Source organism: Muscardinus avellanarius, assembly GCF_963383645.1.
Source record: "Muscardinus avellanarius genome assembly, chromosome: 15".
Classification (NCBI taxonomy): Eukaryota; Metazoa; Chordata; class Mammalia; order Rodentia; family Gliridae; genus Muscardinus; species Muscardinus avellanarius.
Window position 1 is genome coordinate 43,884,959 of NC_137801.1, and position 16,970 is coordinate 43,901,928.

General features: G+C 38.3%; 1 protein-coding gene across 38 annotated transcripts in view; it reads right to left on the minus strand.

Annotated features, from left to right (window-relative positions):
- Positions 1-16,970, minus strand: part of NRXN1 (neurexin 1) — a gene marked incomplete at both ends in the record, with an annotated part of 1,249,621 nt that overhangs the window by 21,946 nt on the left and 1,210,705 nt on the right. The gene's annotated exons all lie outside the window — the stretch shown is intronic.

Here is a 16,970-nt window from a genome sequence, read left to right on the forward strand (position 1 = left end):
CACTGGTCAGTATATCTGTTTTTGTGCCAGTACCATGCTGTTTTTACTACTATTGCTCTATAGTATAGTTTGAAGTCTGGGATTGTAATGCCTCCTGCGTGTTTCTTGTTATTGAGAATTGCTTTGGCTATTCTAGGTCTTTTCTTTCTCCATATGAAGTTCATGATTGATTTTTCTAGGTCTCTGAAGAATGTCACTGGTATTTTAATGGGAATTGCATTGAACCTATAGATCAGTTTTGGCAGAATGGCCATTTTGATGATATTTATTCTGCCTATCCATGAGCACGGGAGATCTTTCCATCTTCCAAGGTCTTCTTCTATTTCTTTTTTTAATGTTTTATAGTTTTTGTTGTAGAGGTCTTTTACATCTTGGGTTAGGTTTATTCCTAGGTATTTTATTGGTTTTGAGGTTATAGTGAATGGAATTGTTGTTTTTGTTTCCTTCATTGTGGATTCGTTGTTGGCATAAAGAAAGGCCACTGATTTCTTTAGGTTGATTTTGTAACCTGCGACTTTGCCGAATTTGTCGATCAGCTCCAGAAGTCTTTTGGTTGAGTTCTTTGGGTCTTCCAGGTAAAGGATCATGTCATCTGCGAATAAGGATAATTTCACTTCCTCTCTTCCTATGTGGATTCCTTTGATTTCCTTCTCTTGTCTGATTGCTGCAGCAAGAGTCTCAAGGACTATATTGAAAAGGAGAGGTGAAAGTGGGCATCCTTGTCTTGTTCCTGACTGTAGCGGAAATTCTTGCAGTTTTTCCCCATTCAATATAATGTTGGCTTTGGGTTTGCAGTATATTGCCTTGATGATGTTGAAGTACTTTCCTTCTATCCCAATTTTTTGCAGTGTTTTTAACATAAATGGGTGTTGGATTTTGTCGAATGCTTTTTCAGCATCTATTGCTATGATGATGTGGTTTTTGTTCTTGGTTCTATTTATGTGGTGAATAACATGTATTGATTTGCGTATGTTGAACCAGCCTTGTTTTTCTGGGATGAAACCGACTTGGTCGTGATGAATTATTCTCTTGATATAGTTTTGAATGCGTATAGCTAGTATTTTGTTTAGAATTTTTGCATCTATGTTCATTAAGGATATTGGTCTGTAGTTTTCCTTTCTTGAGGTATCTTTATTTGGTTTGGGGATTAATGTGATACTGGCCTCATAGAAGGAATTTGGAAGAGTTCCATCTCTTTCAATTTCCCGGAACGTGTTATGAAGTATTGGTATTAGTTGTTCACTGAAGGTTTTGTAGAATTCAGCTGGGAACCCATCTGGGCCTGGGCTTTTCTTTGGTGGAAGAATTTTTATTGCCGTTTCTATTTCTTTGGTTGTTATTGGTTGGTTTAGGCTTGCTATGTCCTCTTGGTTGAGTGTAGGAAGGTTAACTGTGTTTAGAAATCTGTCAATTTCATCCAGGTTTTCAAATCTATTGGAGTATAAATTTTTAAAGTAGTTTCTGATAATGTTTTGAATTTCTTCACTATCAGTGGTGATATCTCCTTTTTCATTTCTAATTTTGGTAATTTGAGTTGATTCTCTTTTTCTTTTGGTTAGGTTGGCCAGGGGTTTATCAATTCTATTAATCTTTTCAAAGAACCAACTTTTTGTTTTATTGATTCTTTGAATTGTTTTTTTGTTCTCTATTTCATTTATTTCTGCTCTAATTTTGATGATTTCTCGTCTTCTGCTGGCTTTGGGAATGGATTGTTGCAGAATTTCTAGATCCTTGAGTTGTTTCATTAGGTTCTTTACTTGGTGGTTCTCCATCCTTTTTATGTGGGCACTCAATGCGATAAACTTTCCTCTTAGTACTGCCTTCATGGTGTCCCATAGGTTTTGGTGGGTTGTGTCTCTGTTTTCGTTTGTTTCCATAAATTTCTTTATTTCTTCCCTAATTTCTGCTCTTACCCATTCGTCATTTAGTAGTGTATCATTCATTCTCCATGAATTTGAATACTTTCTTTCGAGTTTCCTGTTGTTGATTTCTACTTTTATTCCATTGTGGTCTGAAAAGATGCATGGGATTATATTACATTTTTTGAATTTGCTGGTATTTTCTTTGTGTCCCAGGATGTGATCTATTTTGGAGAAGGTTCCATGGGCTGCTGAGAAGAAAGTGTATTCTGTAGTTCCTGGTTGAAATACTCTGAAAACGTCTATTAGGTCCATTTGGTTTATGGTTTCCTTTAGTTCTAGAGCATCTTTACTCATCTTTTGCCTCGAAGATCGATCCAGTGGTGTGAGAGGCGTATTAAAGTCTCCCAGAATTATTGTATTTGGGTCTACTTGGGATCTTATGTCCAGAAGGGTTTGTTTTACGAATGTGGTTGCACCCACATTTGGGGCATAAATATTTACTATCATTATATCTTCTTGGTGTATTGTTCCTTTTAATAAAAGGAAGTGCCCTGATTTGTCTCTTTTGATGTGTTTTATTTTAAAGTCTGTTTTGTTGGATATCAGGGTTGCTACCCCTGCTCTTTTTCGGTCACTGGTGGCATGGTATATCTTTTTCCATCCTTTCACCTTCAACCTGTGAATGTCTTTGGCTGTGAGGTGAGTTTCTTGCAGACAGCATATGTTTGGATTATGTTTCCTAATCCACATTGCCAGTCTATGTCTTTTGATTGGTGAGTTAAGTCCTTTGACATTAAGTGATATTATTGAAATATGCTTTTTGTTTTCTGCCATTTTGTGTTCTGTCTACTCTTGGGTGTTGTGATCTTTCTTCTTTACTTAAATGGCCCACTTATTAACTTCCTCGCTTCTCTGATTCTGGAGTCTGCTTCTTTTTTCTTCCTTATGATTTATTTCTTTAAGAATTTTCTCTAGTGTTGGCTTTGAATTCATGAATTTTTTGAGATTCTGTTTATCCTGAAAGACTTTGACTTCCCCATTGATCTTGAATAGTAGTTTTGCTGGGTAGATTAATTTGGGCTGGAAGTTATGTTCTTCCAGGGTCTGAATCACGTCATACCAGTCTCTCCTAGCATTCCTGACCTGGGTTGTATAGTCTGGGGTGATTCTTATTGTTTTGCCTCTATATGTCACCTGTCCTTTTGTTCTTACTGCTTTTAAGATTCCTTCCTTGGCCTCTATGCTGGTCAATTTGGTTATTATGTGGCGTGGAGTGGTTTTTCTTTGGTCCTGTCTCAGTGGAGTTCTGTATGCCTCCTGTACTTGAAGATTCAAGTCTCTTTCCATATTTGGAAAATTCTCTGAGATTATTTCCTTGAAGATATTACATATGCCCTTGGTCTGTACCTCTATCCCTTCCTCAATGCCTATTATCCGTAAATTAGGGCGCTTCATATTATCCCATAATTGCTGGATGTTTAGGTTTTGTTGCTGTAAAGATTTCTGTATATCGCTGACTGTGTTTTCGGTTTGGGATGTACTGTCTTCTAATATTGATATTCTGTTTTCCATTTCATCTAATCTTCCAGAGTTTCTTTCTATTGCTGTCTTCATTTCACTTATTGCCTCTTTCATTTCATTCCAGACCTCTTTCTGATTCTTTTTTAGTGTTTCTATTTCACCTTTAACCTCCTCTATACTTGTTTTAAAACCTTTCATCATATTGAACAACAAGATTCTGAACTCCCCTTCTTGCATTTCTAGTAGGTCAGTATTCGTGATTTCTGCTGTCTCTTCATAACTCCTGGTTCTCATATTTATAGTGTTCTCTGTCCTGTTTTTCTGATTTCTACCCATCGTTCGTGAGTAATGTGTTTAGTCAAATCTTAATATTAGGAGTTTAGGAGTGTCGGCCAGTCAGCAGAGCCTTTCCAGTGTTGAAAGTGGGTGATGTGGGAGGAGCTGGGGTGATGGGTAAAGGAGTCAGATTAGGTGGAGGATATGTTAGGTTGAGAAGGACTTTAAGTATGATAAAGTAATAACTTGCTATGAATGAGAGAGAGTTAACTACTAGGACTCTTGTTGTTAGTAGAGTAGTTATGGATATAAAAAATACTTTGAGTTTTAAACCATGAGGTATATTATGGGGAAAAGTTTTGGGGGAGAAATGTATGTAGGTTAGTGTGGGAAGGTTTGTAAATAGGGATGCTGGTAGGAGCAGGCAGACATAAAAAAAAAAAAAAAAAAAAAAAAAAGAATCCGCTCAAGATACCAAGACTATTATGTAATCCAAGAAAAAGGAAGGTAAACCAATCAAAGGAGGAGAATGAAAGAAAAGGAAGGAAAAGGGAAGAAAGAGGAAAAAGGAAGAGGAATAAAATAAAAGGAACTAGCAGCCGTGTGAAATAAAGAAATAAGGCAAACTATCCAATGTATATATATATAAAACAACAAGTTAAAGTAAGAGAAGTTTGGATTAAAAGAAGAAAGAAAAAGAAAAAAAAAGAAAACAGCAATAACCATACTAAAACAAAAGCACTTTAAAAGCAAAAGAAAACATAACATCCACATTAAAAGTAAAACAAACAGTCCTACTTATTTACGCATATGGGGTCAGGTCCATATAATATGTGTGTATCTGATTGCTTGGTAGCTTTCAGGATACCGTCCAATGTCTCTTAGTTTTCTTTGTACTCTATTTTTATCTTCTTAAGTCACTCTGGGTGTTTGGACACCTTTTTCTCCTTTAGCTGCTTTAGGTTTATGTGTCCGGGTGTCTGGTTTCACTGTTATTTGATTCTGTACAGTTCACAGATTCTGCGAAATTCTAACCTGTGGTCAGCACATCTGCACTCACCACCCTCGCCTCCAGCCTGTGCTTCCCTACAGCAGGGGTGGAGAGTGACTAAAGTGTAATTGGCACTTCCCCCTGAGGTCCTGAGCAGATTTTGTGGCCCGATGGATTTTCTTGTGTCTCTGGAAATTCCAGCTGGGCTAGCCAGGTGTGGTCCCAAGATGTGCCCTGGGCAAATGAATGCTGGTTCCTGGGTGGCCACACTTACTGCCAGAGCTCTGCCTATTCCAAGAGTGCAGGCTGGATGCCCTGTTAATACTGGACCCTAGTGAGAGTGGGTGCAGCTGTCTATTGCTGCTGGTATGTTCTTCCAAGGTGTATTGAGCTGTGTTCTCACTTAGAACTAAGCATCTGGCTACCAGGAGGTTGGGAATACCCCGCGGTGGGCCAGGGGTGCAGGGTAGGTGCTCAAGGTTCCAGTGTGCGGTGTCCAGCAATGGTCTCTGCGTCCCGCGGGACGTAGAGGCTGGGGGTGCCCCAAGGAGATTTCCGGGTCTCCCAGTGCTTTTGCAGCCTGGAGGGTAGGCTCTGGCAAGGTGGCAGGGGTTAGCCACAGAAGCAGGCTCCAATTTAGGAGGGCAGTGTACAGGCGCTGATTACTAGTAGGGGACAGGCAGGAAGCGCGAGGAGAGTGCTCTGAGGCTTGAGCCCGTGGTGGGGGTTTGAGACTGCGACTCCGCACACGCTAGGACCCCAGTTACTAGGGCGCCCTCAGGTACCTGTCTTGGTGCAGGAATCCGTGTGAGTCTCTGTGCCGATGTGATCCGGTCGCTGGTGGGCAGACAGAGTTCTGGAGGGTGCTGCTCGCTGCTTAGGATGCGGTCCTAAGTCCGTTTTTATTCCCGGATTATCTTGCCGTGGAAATATCGGGCAGGCAGCTCCTTGGACAGCTGCCAAAGCAGCCCGCGGTTCAGCGTTCTGGTCCGCGGTCAGATTGTATCTGCAGCAGGTCCCGTGTCCGATCTTTGTTCTTCTTGTTCAAGTTCAGGGTTCCGCCGAGGTACAGGATGTGTTTTGGTTCCTGGTATGTATTTGTTTTGTTGATTTAGACACTGCTTTCTCAGTATTTAAACTTTATTTACTTCAGCTACTGAGAGGTGCTGTGTCCCTCAGTCGCCATTTTGAAAAAAAAAAAAAAAAAAAAAAAAAAAAAAGGCCATTTTTTTTTTTAATTTAAAACTATAACTATTCACTTTGAACAGTTATCTTTATGTTCCTGTCATGGATATACTGTTGTCTTAATGTTTTTTGTTGTTGGGAAAAATAATATTGTTTCTTTTGCAAGTGCAAAGTGAAACAGTAAAGGTAAGCCAGGCATGGTGGCACAAGATTGTAATCTCAGTATTAGAAGGTTGAGACAGGAGGATAGAGATTCATGGACAGCCTCAGCTACTTAGTGAGACCTTTTGCAACCCAGTGAGGAACTGTTTCAAAATTAAAAATAAAAAAAAAAAAAACAGGAATGGGGATGTAGCTCGAAGGTAGAATGCCCCTGGTTTCCATCCCCAGTACTTCAATAAAACAAAACAAACACAAAAACAGTAAAGTTGAAAGATTAGACAGCTTCTCCTCTGAGTACCTTAGAGTGAAGCCTTTCAAGCCTGGAATTAGGAAATGTGGAAAACAAGACATCCATCATGGAGTAGGGGTTTTGGTTGGGTGCCATATGCCTGGTAAGTTGTGCCACCCAGAGAATTCCTGTGTCATAAGAGGAAGGGCAAGTGGACCATCAAAGAAAGCAGGAAAGTTGATCATTCCTTGTCAAAATCTCTATGGAGCAGAATCTTCAGTGTTTTTTTTTTCTTTAAAAATAGCAGGTAATATGTTCCCTACTCAAACCTCCTCAAACATAAATGTACCCAGCCACAGTACTGCTCTTGCCTTCTTAGGTTCATAATATTTGTTGAGAAAAGTTTTATACTCAAATAATTTGTAAATACTTAAAAATACTTTCTAGATGCTAAAGTGTCAATTACTAACATTTTCCCTTCTTACATGGGGATATAGATTTATTACCACTTATTATCTGGCCTAATCAGTTTCCTAGTATTATGTGGTAACACTAGTACTTCTCTCTCTCCTAGTTTTTAAATGTAATTAATGACCTTTATTGGACTGGCATCTTTAGCACATCATTTTTCAGTCTGGAAATTAATAAAGTATTCTTATCTTTCTTATTTTATTACCAGTACCAGGCTTTTTATAACATTGTGTGGATAGGATAGGAGCTATTAGCGATGTCAGTGATCTCATCAGCAAGTAAGTATTTGCAATGAGATATGTAGGCTTAAGCCTCATGTAGCATTTGCTGCTCTGTGGGGCACATAAGCCAACAACAAAAGCATATTGGCTCTTTGTGGAGGCAGCATGCCTCATACATAGACTGAAATTCAGAATAAACTGGCTTACCTCTAATAGCCTCTGAGGAAATGTAATTAATAAGATACAAATAAACCTCCATGGAAAACCAATTTCATTATAAAAATAGATATTTGACACAACTTACAAGAAAACATGACTTTGTTCTTCCTGGATTTTGGGTTTCCATGAGAAATAGATATCCTACATTTTTCAGAACTACATTTCTCTTTTCAAAGTTGGTGAGTATTTCAGAGCATGGAAATATATCACACTGTCCCCTTCCAAAGTACAACAGGATGTGTATCACACTTTAGAAAGACTTTCTAGCCTTATTAGCATTTTCTAATAAAGACATAATATGAAACAGGTTATTAATACTTTAAGGCTGGATATATGCAGGCTGCTTAAAGGCTTACTCTCGACTCATTACTGAACAGATTTTTCTGTTATTTACCATAGGAGGGTTCTATATTAACTGCTTTCTGATTCCAATTTAGTAAACTCACTTTATGCACTGATTATTTTTAAGCAGCTAATCATTCCTTAAGACCTTTTAACAAGCTCTAATTCTTTGCTCAAATTAAATTTATAGACACCTATACTTCAGAATAATGCATCCACTGGTATCAAACCAGCACCAGTTGCTGCACTCCTCTATCCATTGTGGATTAATCACCATTATTCATTAAACCCTTAGTATGTGCCAGATACTGTTCTGTTGAGCACTGTGCATACATCATCTTTTTTTAATCTCAGAGTAAGCCCATTTGTTTCACTTTATAGATTAAGAAATTTACCATCAAAAGTACTAAATAACTTTTCAAGGAAGTTAACCAGGAAAGGGGAACATCTCAAACTATTTCTGTTTCAATCCCTGCCACCGCTAATACTCACTTTCTGTTACTTATCAAGATTATTACAGAAATGTTAAAATCATCATATCCATTCTATCATATTGTTGAAAAAAGCTCCCAAATCACAGAAGGTTAAATAGTTTGGACTAAATAAAAATGATATGTTTTGAAAAAGACAAACAAAAACCAAACCTCCTCTTAATTGTAATTTTGCTTTCTGCTAGACTTGTCATAGGAACTAATTTTGGTGAATGAAAATTGGTTGCTGGGAGAGGTGAACTCAGGTTGACAAGATGATAGGCTTTTTCCTACTTCTAGTTCTCTAGTCTTCCTTTCCCTGAAACCATTTATATTTCCCAAACTATTCTGTGTTATTTTGATATGTAGATTTTTTAAATGCTTCTTTCCAGTGTCATAATTTACTAGATAAATCAAGGATCTGAGAGCTAAAAAATAAAAAATAAAAACCAATGTCTCTGTATCTCCCAATTTTTGTGGAAGTATAGATAGGCACCTAACTTTGGTGAACTTGCTCCAAGCAATGCAACTCCCGCCTGTCATGAAGATATGGAAATAAAAAATTTACTTTTCCTTTAAGTGAAGTATTTTAGCAAACATATTTGTCCCCCTCACAAATCCTTCCCATCTTTGCTCTTGCAAAGGTAATTCCAGCCCTTTCTATTCCCTCAATGTGTTGAGCTCAGTCTGAGTTCTAGACTCCCTCACCCATTGCAATAGTATTCAATCAGTCTTCTCTGGATATTTATTTTGGCTGAATACAATTTCATTCTAACATTGCTGTTCTCAAGAAAAATAAGAAAAATTAAGAATGATAATGACTAGAGGTATATCTCTGTGGTAGGAGAGTTTGTTCAAGTGCATGAAACCCTGAGTTGGATAGCCAGCACTTAAAAAAAATAAAGGGACTGGGCATGGTGGCCCATGCCTATAACCCAAGTACTTCTGAAGTTGAGACAGGAGAATTAGAGGGTTGAAGCCAGCCTCAGCAAATTAGCAAGGCTCTCAGCAACTTAGCAAAATCCTCTTTCAAATAAAAAGTAAAATATAGCTTGGGGGTTAGCTCAGAAGCAGAATACCCCTGAGTTCAGTCTCCAGTTATACACACACACACACATACAAAAAAAGGAAAATAAAAGAAAATAAAAAAGAAAGAAAGGAAAGAAGGAATAAAAAGGAGAAAAGAATGATATTTGATGACTCTTTTCTATTTTAATCATATTCTATTTATTTTTTACTCCATTGTTCTGGAGAATTAAATTTATATAAAAAACAATAAAAATGAGTGTGTTGCATCCTAAATTCCACCTCCTGCATCAAACTTCAGTTGCCTAACCTGAATAATGAGTTGGGCCCTACACACTGACTAAGGCCTCATATTCCAGAGATGCTTTAATATTTCAGAATATGAAACACTCATTAATGCTCTTTTTCTGGCTGCAACTCAAAATTCTTCATCTCTATAGGAATGTGTTGACTATTATGGGCAAATTAAACTGATTTTTAATATGACTTTTGAATAATTATATAATGAATGCACCAAATTTAGATGTAAAGCAAAATTATCTTCTAATAACTCTTAAAATATGATCTAATACATAATGTTTCTTTAAATGATTGAGATTACTTATTTAATAAAAAATACACCGTGTTCAATATATATATCTTTAGTGCCAATGTGGTTAATCGGATCAGTTGACTAGAAAGCCTTTGATCTTTTCTTAAAATAGCACCCTGGAAAACTACTTAAAGTTGCATGGTAATTGCAGCAAATTTACCTTAATGAATAGTAACATATAAGGAAACTTTTGCCATCAAATTTAAATTTATGCCATGGAATTATTTAAATAAACATTTAAAAATTAAGTCCATTTTGTGAGGTGCTCAAATTTTAAAGGAACTACCTTCTACATTCCAAGAACTAACAGCCCTCCTTTTCTAAATTGCAGAGCTTATCAGCTCACTCATATTACACTAATTTAATCTCTCTAACTCTTCCTAGCTGTGAAAAGTTGTAACATACTGAAAGAGAAAACTGTAAAGTACCAAGAATAAATTGAGTGTGGTGGCACACACTTGTAATCTCAGTACTTGGAAAGTTGAAACAGGAGGGTCATAGGTTAGAGACTGGCGTCAGCAATCTAGCAAGACTCTTGGCAACTTAGAGAAATCCTGTTTCCAAAACAAAAAATAAAAAATATTGGGGTGGGTGTAACTTGGAGGCAGAATGCCTCTAGGTCTAATCTTCAGTTACACACACACACACACACACACACACACACACACACACACACACAGAAAAAGAGAGAAAGAAAAAAAGAACTAAGAGTAACAATGAGCAGTTTAGACTAAATTCTCACTACATATGATCATTACCATGACCTATAGCTATCCATATAATTTGGTGTCTGATAAGTATGATATATCTGATGCATAATCAAGAGTTTTCCTTTGATAAGCCATACTAATCACCTTATCGCCATTGGCTCTGATAATGTTTAAAAGATGCCACAAAAATGACTGGTCTATTTCTTTTACTGTGTTTAAGCAGGTATTTTATTATTCAATGGAACCTTTGTTTTTCTAGTTTTCTAGGTTTAACTGATTTGAAAGGACCCACTAGCCTGTTAGTAAGTCATCCCCCCTACACACAAGCACAAATAGTATTAACATATTATTCTTAGCATATTATTATTATTGTTAGTAGTAGTAGTAGTACTTGAGATGTAACTCAGGGGCATTCTACCTCCGGGCTATACCCCCAGCCCTATGTTTTACTCTTTATTTAGATATAAGGTCACACTGAGTTGCAAAGGGCCTCACTAAGTAGCTGAGGCTGGCTTCAAACCTGCGATCCTCCTGTCTCAGCCTCCCAAATGCTGGGATTAGAAGCCTGTGCCACCATGCCCAGCTTATTCTTAGCATTTTAAATATGAGGAAATTGCCCTTCCTAAATACAGCCTCCAGGAAACAGGAAACTGAAGCAGTTCTTTTTGTAACAAATAAAAATTGAAATTATTTATCAGGAAGATCCCATACCAAAGAGGGTCATTATTTTCATTTAAGGACTTCAAAGAAACTTTAAAAGAAATTGGTTTAAAAATTATGTTAATATAAAAGAAGGAGTCTTAGAAACTATGTATATTTATATAATACAAATAGTAATAATATGAAACACTCCTATAACACTATTATAAGCCAGGTATTATTCTCCAACATAATTTCCATGTATTCTATTCATTCATTTATTCATTCATTCCAACAACCACATCTCTTGGTTGAGGGAAAATGACAGATGGTACAAATGTTTTTATTTTTATTTTTAGAAAAAGTATGAAGGAAAGGTCATTCATCTGTCAGGTGTTTGGGCAACTTAAATCAGGAATTTAGGACAACACTTACCTGTCATGTAGTGAGCAAGGACTACTTGATTTTTACATTTTGATTCAGAGTTGGGGTTTCCGGGAATTGCACAGCTGTTCTTTCATATTTTAAAATACTGCTTGCACTAGTGTGAAGTTACCATCTGATGCTAACTGCAGGACAGTGTTGCTAGAATGAGGTATAATTGAGTTCCATGTGTTCCCACCCCGGGAGTTGTCCCTGATCTAGTTTCAACATGTACAGCTCCCATCAGGAGTCCTGAGTAGTTTCATTAGTTGCCCACCAATTTCCAGCCAGAAAAAGCAACAGCATTATGTAAAGGAAAAAAATAACTTGAATATTATTTTTATATAACTGAACTGGAGAAAAGAAAATCTGCCGTTTATGCTTTCCTTTATGCCAGGCATTGCAATCAGTGACATAAACATATTAATTTCAAAGGTGAAGGACTTTAAAATAAAAAAATAACTAAGATCTAGCATAGAATGAAGAATAGCCTTTGTTGTCATTGAACTCAACGCTAATTTGCTCCTAGGGCATAGCACAGCAGATGTACTTTGGGACTCAAAAAAAAAAAAAAAAATTAGCCGGGCATGATGGCACACGCTTGTAATCCCAGCATTCCGGAGGCTGAGACTGGAGGATCATGGTTTGTGAACAGCCTCAGCTACTTAGTGAGGTCCTTTGCAACTCAGTGAGACCCTGTTTCAAAAATCAAGAATAAAAAATAGGGCAGGGGATGTAACTTGGAGGTCAAATTCCCCTGGGTTCTATCCCCAAACCCGCAAAAAAAAAAAAAAAAATCAATTATGAAATTGATAACTAAATATAAAGTTGTAAATTCTTCCTTCTGCATTAAGAGTTCTGTTTGGCACCACTTGGTAATTATCATTTATCAAACTCTTGATGGATATAATTTACTAGTACTCAAGAAAATGCTGGTATTTTGTTTCTTATTTGTACCATGAACATCCTTAGGAAGGTATCTAAATAATTAACACTGTCCGTCTGCAGAGAAAAAACTATATTTTGAAAATGAGGGAAGGTCTGAGGGGCTTCTATGTGTCAATACTTAGGGACAATGAAGCACTCAGAAGACTTGGATAATGCAAAGCAATTGTGCATCTCTTCAGAAAGATCCTCTTTCACTTGATTAAGGGATGACAACTGTGTGTAGCAAACATGTACATTTCTGAATATTTTCCTCACTATGACACTTTTCTAAGAAGTCAGTTTCCTCAGATTTGACCTGTTGATGTCTGAAACAATTTTCCTGAAGATAAACTGAACATCTAAGGTCTAAGAACATTAGCAATTGTAATTATTGCCTATTATATTTGTATTTGTGATACATAGTAAACAGGAAAGCGATTTAAGAAAACCAGTACATTTATGAACAAAGACCTATCAGAGAGGCATCCTATAGTGAAACAATCCTCATATTCGAACAGGATAAAAAATTATATTTTTAACAGTTGGTAAATAGAAAAAAGTGATTATATAAACTAAGAATGTTATTGGGAGCTGTCACACAAATAGAACCAGTTCTGCCAAGGGCCATGTTGAAGAATTAAAAGAGGGGATGAAAAGGAACCTTAGGGAGTTGGACTGAAAAAGTCAATGTACAAAGATAGTTTTCTTACAAAATGCAGTATAGAAAGAGAATGCTTTTCATGCAGGCACTACCCAGGCCAGAAGAGATATGATCAAGAGTCAAATAAGGGTGAGGAATCACACCCATACAACAACATTTGAAGTGCTTGGTTTAACAAAATTGATGAATTTAAAACTGAAGAGAAAGGAAACAAGGAAGGAGGTGAGAATTTAAACTAGGCTTGGTAAGAGAGTATTAAAGGGGCTGTCATCAGAGTCAGTAACTGTCTTTTGTTTTGAGCAACAGACTTTGATGTTGTAGAAAAGAATTTAAGCTTGTAGAATATGCTTATGCAGAATACAAGATGGGCCTGCTGCATGGAGTTTACCTTTTTGGTTGGGGAATGCAACTATCCATTAATGAACTAGTAACAGGAAAGTAAACACCACTTTTTCTGGTAGTGAAAAACATGCTAAAGAAGGCAGGGACAGCAACATCACCTGGACTATGGCTATTGACAAACTCCTACTCTCTTCCCTGGTGTTATGATATGTAAAAAAGCAGACAAAAGTCAGGTGAATAAAAAGAGGGAGAAAAAAAGATTATCTCTTTCATCTGTCTCCTTTTCTTTTCCTCCCGACCATCCTGTTCTTAGGTCTTATGTCGCCAGAGAAAGGCAGAGACAATTGATTCCTCTCTAAGAAAAGGTTAGTAAGACCTAAAAGCAATGGCTAGAATATTCGGACAATTTACCTTCAGAGGGAAGAGTAAGTGGAAATTTTAAGTGCAATTAGAGTCCTCACACTGGACTTACTATGTACTTAAAATAAGAACTACGTATATATAAGATGATGGTCTATACTCAGTAAAAGTGTGATTCAGGGCAGAGGAAAAACAGCAAGAACTATAATTAGTAAAAACTTGTATCATTTTTATTATTGTCTTAATACTATATAAAGTGTTTAAAAATACAAGTAGCCTGAAAAATAGTGCTAACTAATAAAACTGAAACTACACACACACACACACACACACACACACACACACACACATACACATACACACACACACGGCAAACTTTATTATTGATATAATTCATGCTGGGGGAACTCAGCATGAATTTGCATGAGGGATTAATACCAGAGCTTAGGCATGTAAGCCTAGAAGTGAGGAAAGAAAATTTGGTGGTGGGAGAAGGCAGAAAGATAGAGTCAATTTATCAAGGATAATATCAATATCATATATGGGGGATAGGAGGGAATTGGAAAAGAGTGGTGACTGGGGGGAGGCACAGGAAGCTTACCAAGTGCTATGTGAATGTATGTCCCTACTAGTCTGAACTACATTATAATATGAGACTACAATGCACCCATAAAAGTATATATATTTTTTAAAAATCCTCTTTTTTCTCTCTCTCTTTTTATCTTTGTGTGGCTAGCATAGGAAGAATATGAGAATATCATTAAAAACATAGGCAGTATCTTAGCTATAGGACCAAGTGCGGTAAGGTGATGTCTTTGAGATAGGAGTACAACATTATCTCAATAAACAACTTCTGGCTGAAAAACAAGCCTTCCCCTCACACCCTCTCCCAAGATGAACATAGTTGGGACTTTCTGGGCAGCTCCAACCACTTTGTAAGGCCCTTGACTCCCAGAGCATAGAATGATATATAGGCTGACCATTGTTCTGCTTCTGCAAATTGCTTATGCTGCATAGGTAAACATTTTCTACTCACTCATCCTTCCCAAGATTTAAGTTAGGCATTGTAAAAAAAAAAAAAAAGTTTGCAATTTCTGAATAAAACTCAAGCATCCTTTGGATCTTACTGGAGACCAGACTGTACAGTAACATTTTGGTACATTGGCTAGGAAACAGCCCTTTTTTGGCTAGTCCCAGGGACAGTATCCAGGGCATTTTGCCTCCTCCCATCTGTGTCTTAGGAGTCAGCCCTCCTGGACACCCACATTGATCCACTGAGCACACTGGAGGCCTCTTTGCTACTGTGCGGGAAACCTTGACAGAAAGTGACCAACTCCAAGACTGACAGTCACTGAGATTTTAGGCCAGAGATAGAAGGAGTCATTTTTCAGCACAGACAACTGCCCGGGGGCTCAGTCAGGTCTCATAATCTGAGATCTAAAGAGGGGTCTGATCAACCCCTCAGAAATTTCCTGAGTAGTGTTCAAGGGATAAGAAACCAGGATTCTGTTCAGGATTTGGGTTGAAGGGGTGTAAATGGCAAATGTACGTGTGTGACTGAGGTGGACATAAGAATCAAACCTCGATTTGCACCTCACAGGCCTGAAGTAAATGTTGAGTCTGATGCCTGGATCCAGGGCCATCCCTTATCAGTTGAGTGGCAGTGTAGCAAGGACCTGAAAAGTCCTTGGTCTAACCAAGTTGGAAGTCTTATACTGATCTGCTTATTATAGATCAAATACCTCTGTGAGGAAGATGGCTGTGCACAGACAAAGTGAGTGCTAATTATTGTTCATTTTAGGCTTCCCAGCACTAGAATAGACTTTCTAGGTAGGAATGAGATGGAAACAAAGTGAACCCACTCCCATTGGCTGCAGGATTAGGAATTTTGAAAAGGCTTATACAGGTGATTATGGATCCAAACTAACCCCTGTAAGATTTCACACTTTGTATGAAGTAGAATGGCCAACCCTGGGAGAAGGTTGGCCATCAAAAGATATCAACAGATGCATTTGGAACTCAATCGGACAGTCGAGGAAATCCAGACAAGTTTCGCTACATTGACACCTGGCTCTAATTAGTTCAGAAGCCTCCTCCATTGTTACAAGGCCTGGTTTCCCAGATATTACTTACCAAGAGACAGGGAGCTAGTAGCTAGGCAAAAAAATTTAGAAGCAGCATCCAGGTAAAACCCATTCTGGAAAATCTCTGAGAAGAAACAGGTCTACTTCTGCCATATGCACCACAGCCTGTGTGGCAGCGAGAGGCTGTATTGGCACCCTCAGTACTCCTCCCCTGTTGATACCACCAGGCCCCTCTGACTAGTCCTCAAGTCTGGAGGCAACAACCTCAAACACTGCCATCCTTCTGTGTCAGTCCCACTCCTCCCCTTGATTATTACCACCACTTTACCCACTACTTCCAATGCTGCTACTGACTTTAGGTCCTTTGATTGCCCCTATGAAAGCCTGGGTCATGATAGCCTTCTGCTGCCTGATGGCCAACTCCCTCTGAGGAAAATTAAGAAAGCCCTCATCTGGTCATCTGATGCTTGTATACTAGCCCTTTACTACAACTTATCTTCTCAAATGGAAATACCACACTCTTGCCTTTGTTGAAAATCCCCAGCTAAAGTCCTAAACCTCCAGGCCTATCCCAGTAACAGACCCCCAATGAGACCCAAATAATTCTGAAGACATAGAAAAACTGAAGGAGTACAAAATGATTTTCCTCCAGGGACTTCAAAAGGAGGCTTTAAGGTCACCAGCATCGATGAGGTTGGAAAGGTTCTTCAAAAGCCTTATGAGAGCCCTGGTCCTTTCTACATGGAGTGTGGTGCTCCATGGCAAGACTGACCAAAAACCAACCAGAGAGCACAGAGCCCCTAGTCCCCAATGCTCATGGCCACCCAAGGCAGAGAGGTATCCTCTCTGCTGTGACCAATATGTGTCCTGCAAGAAACTGAACACAGAAAAAATGAATGCCCTAAGAAAGACTGAGGGCCCACGAGAAGTCTACAGCTTCCCTTACCCAGCTCCTCTCTTGGAAGTTGGCCAGGCCAGTTTGTTTGAAGACTGAAGGGGACTGGGACTCAAAGCCCCTGAGGGCTCATGATCTATAGTACACTGTGTGTGAGGTACCACCTCCAGTTCCTCATTGATATTGTAGCAGCATATTCAGTGGTCATCAATCCTATAGCCCCCCTCACCAAGCAACATGTGTACATAATTGTAGCAACACAGCAAATGCTTGTTTGCCCCTTGCCAATGCACTTCAGTAGGAAAAGAAGTCATTCTCCAGTTCCTATATATGCCCGACTATCTGTTTCCACTGCTGGGTCA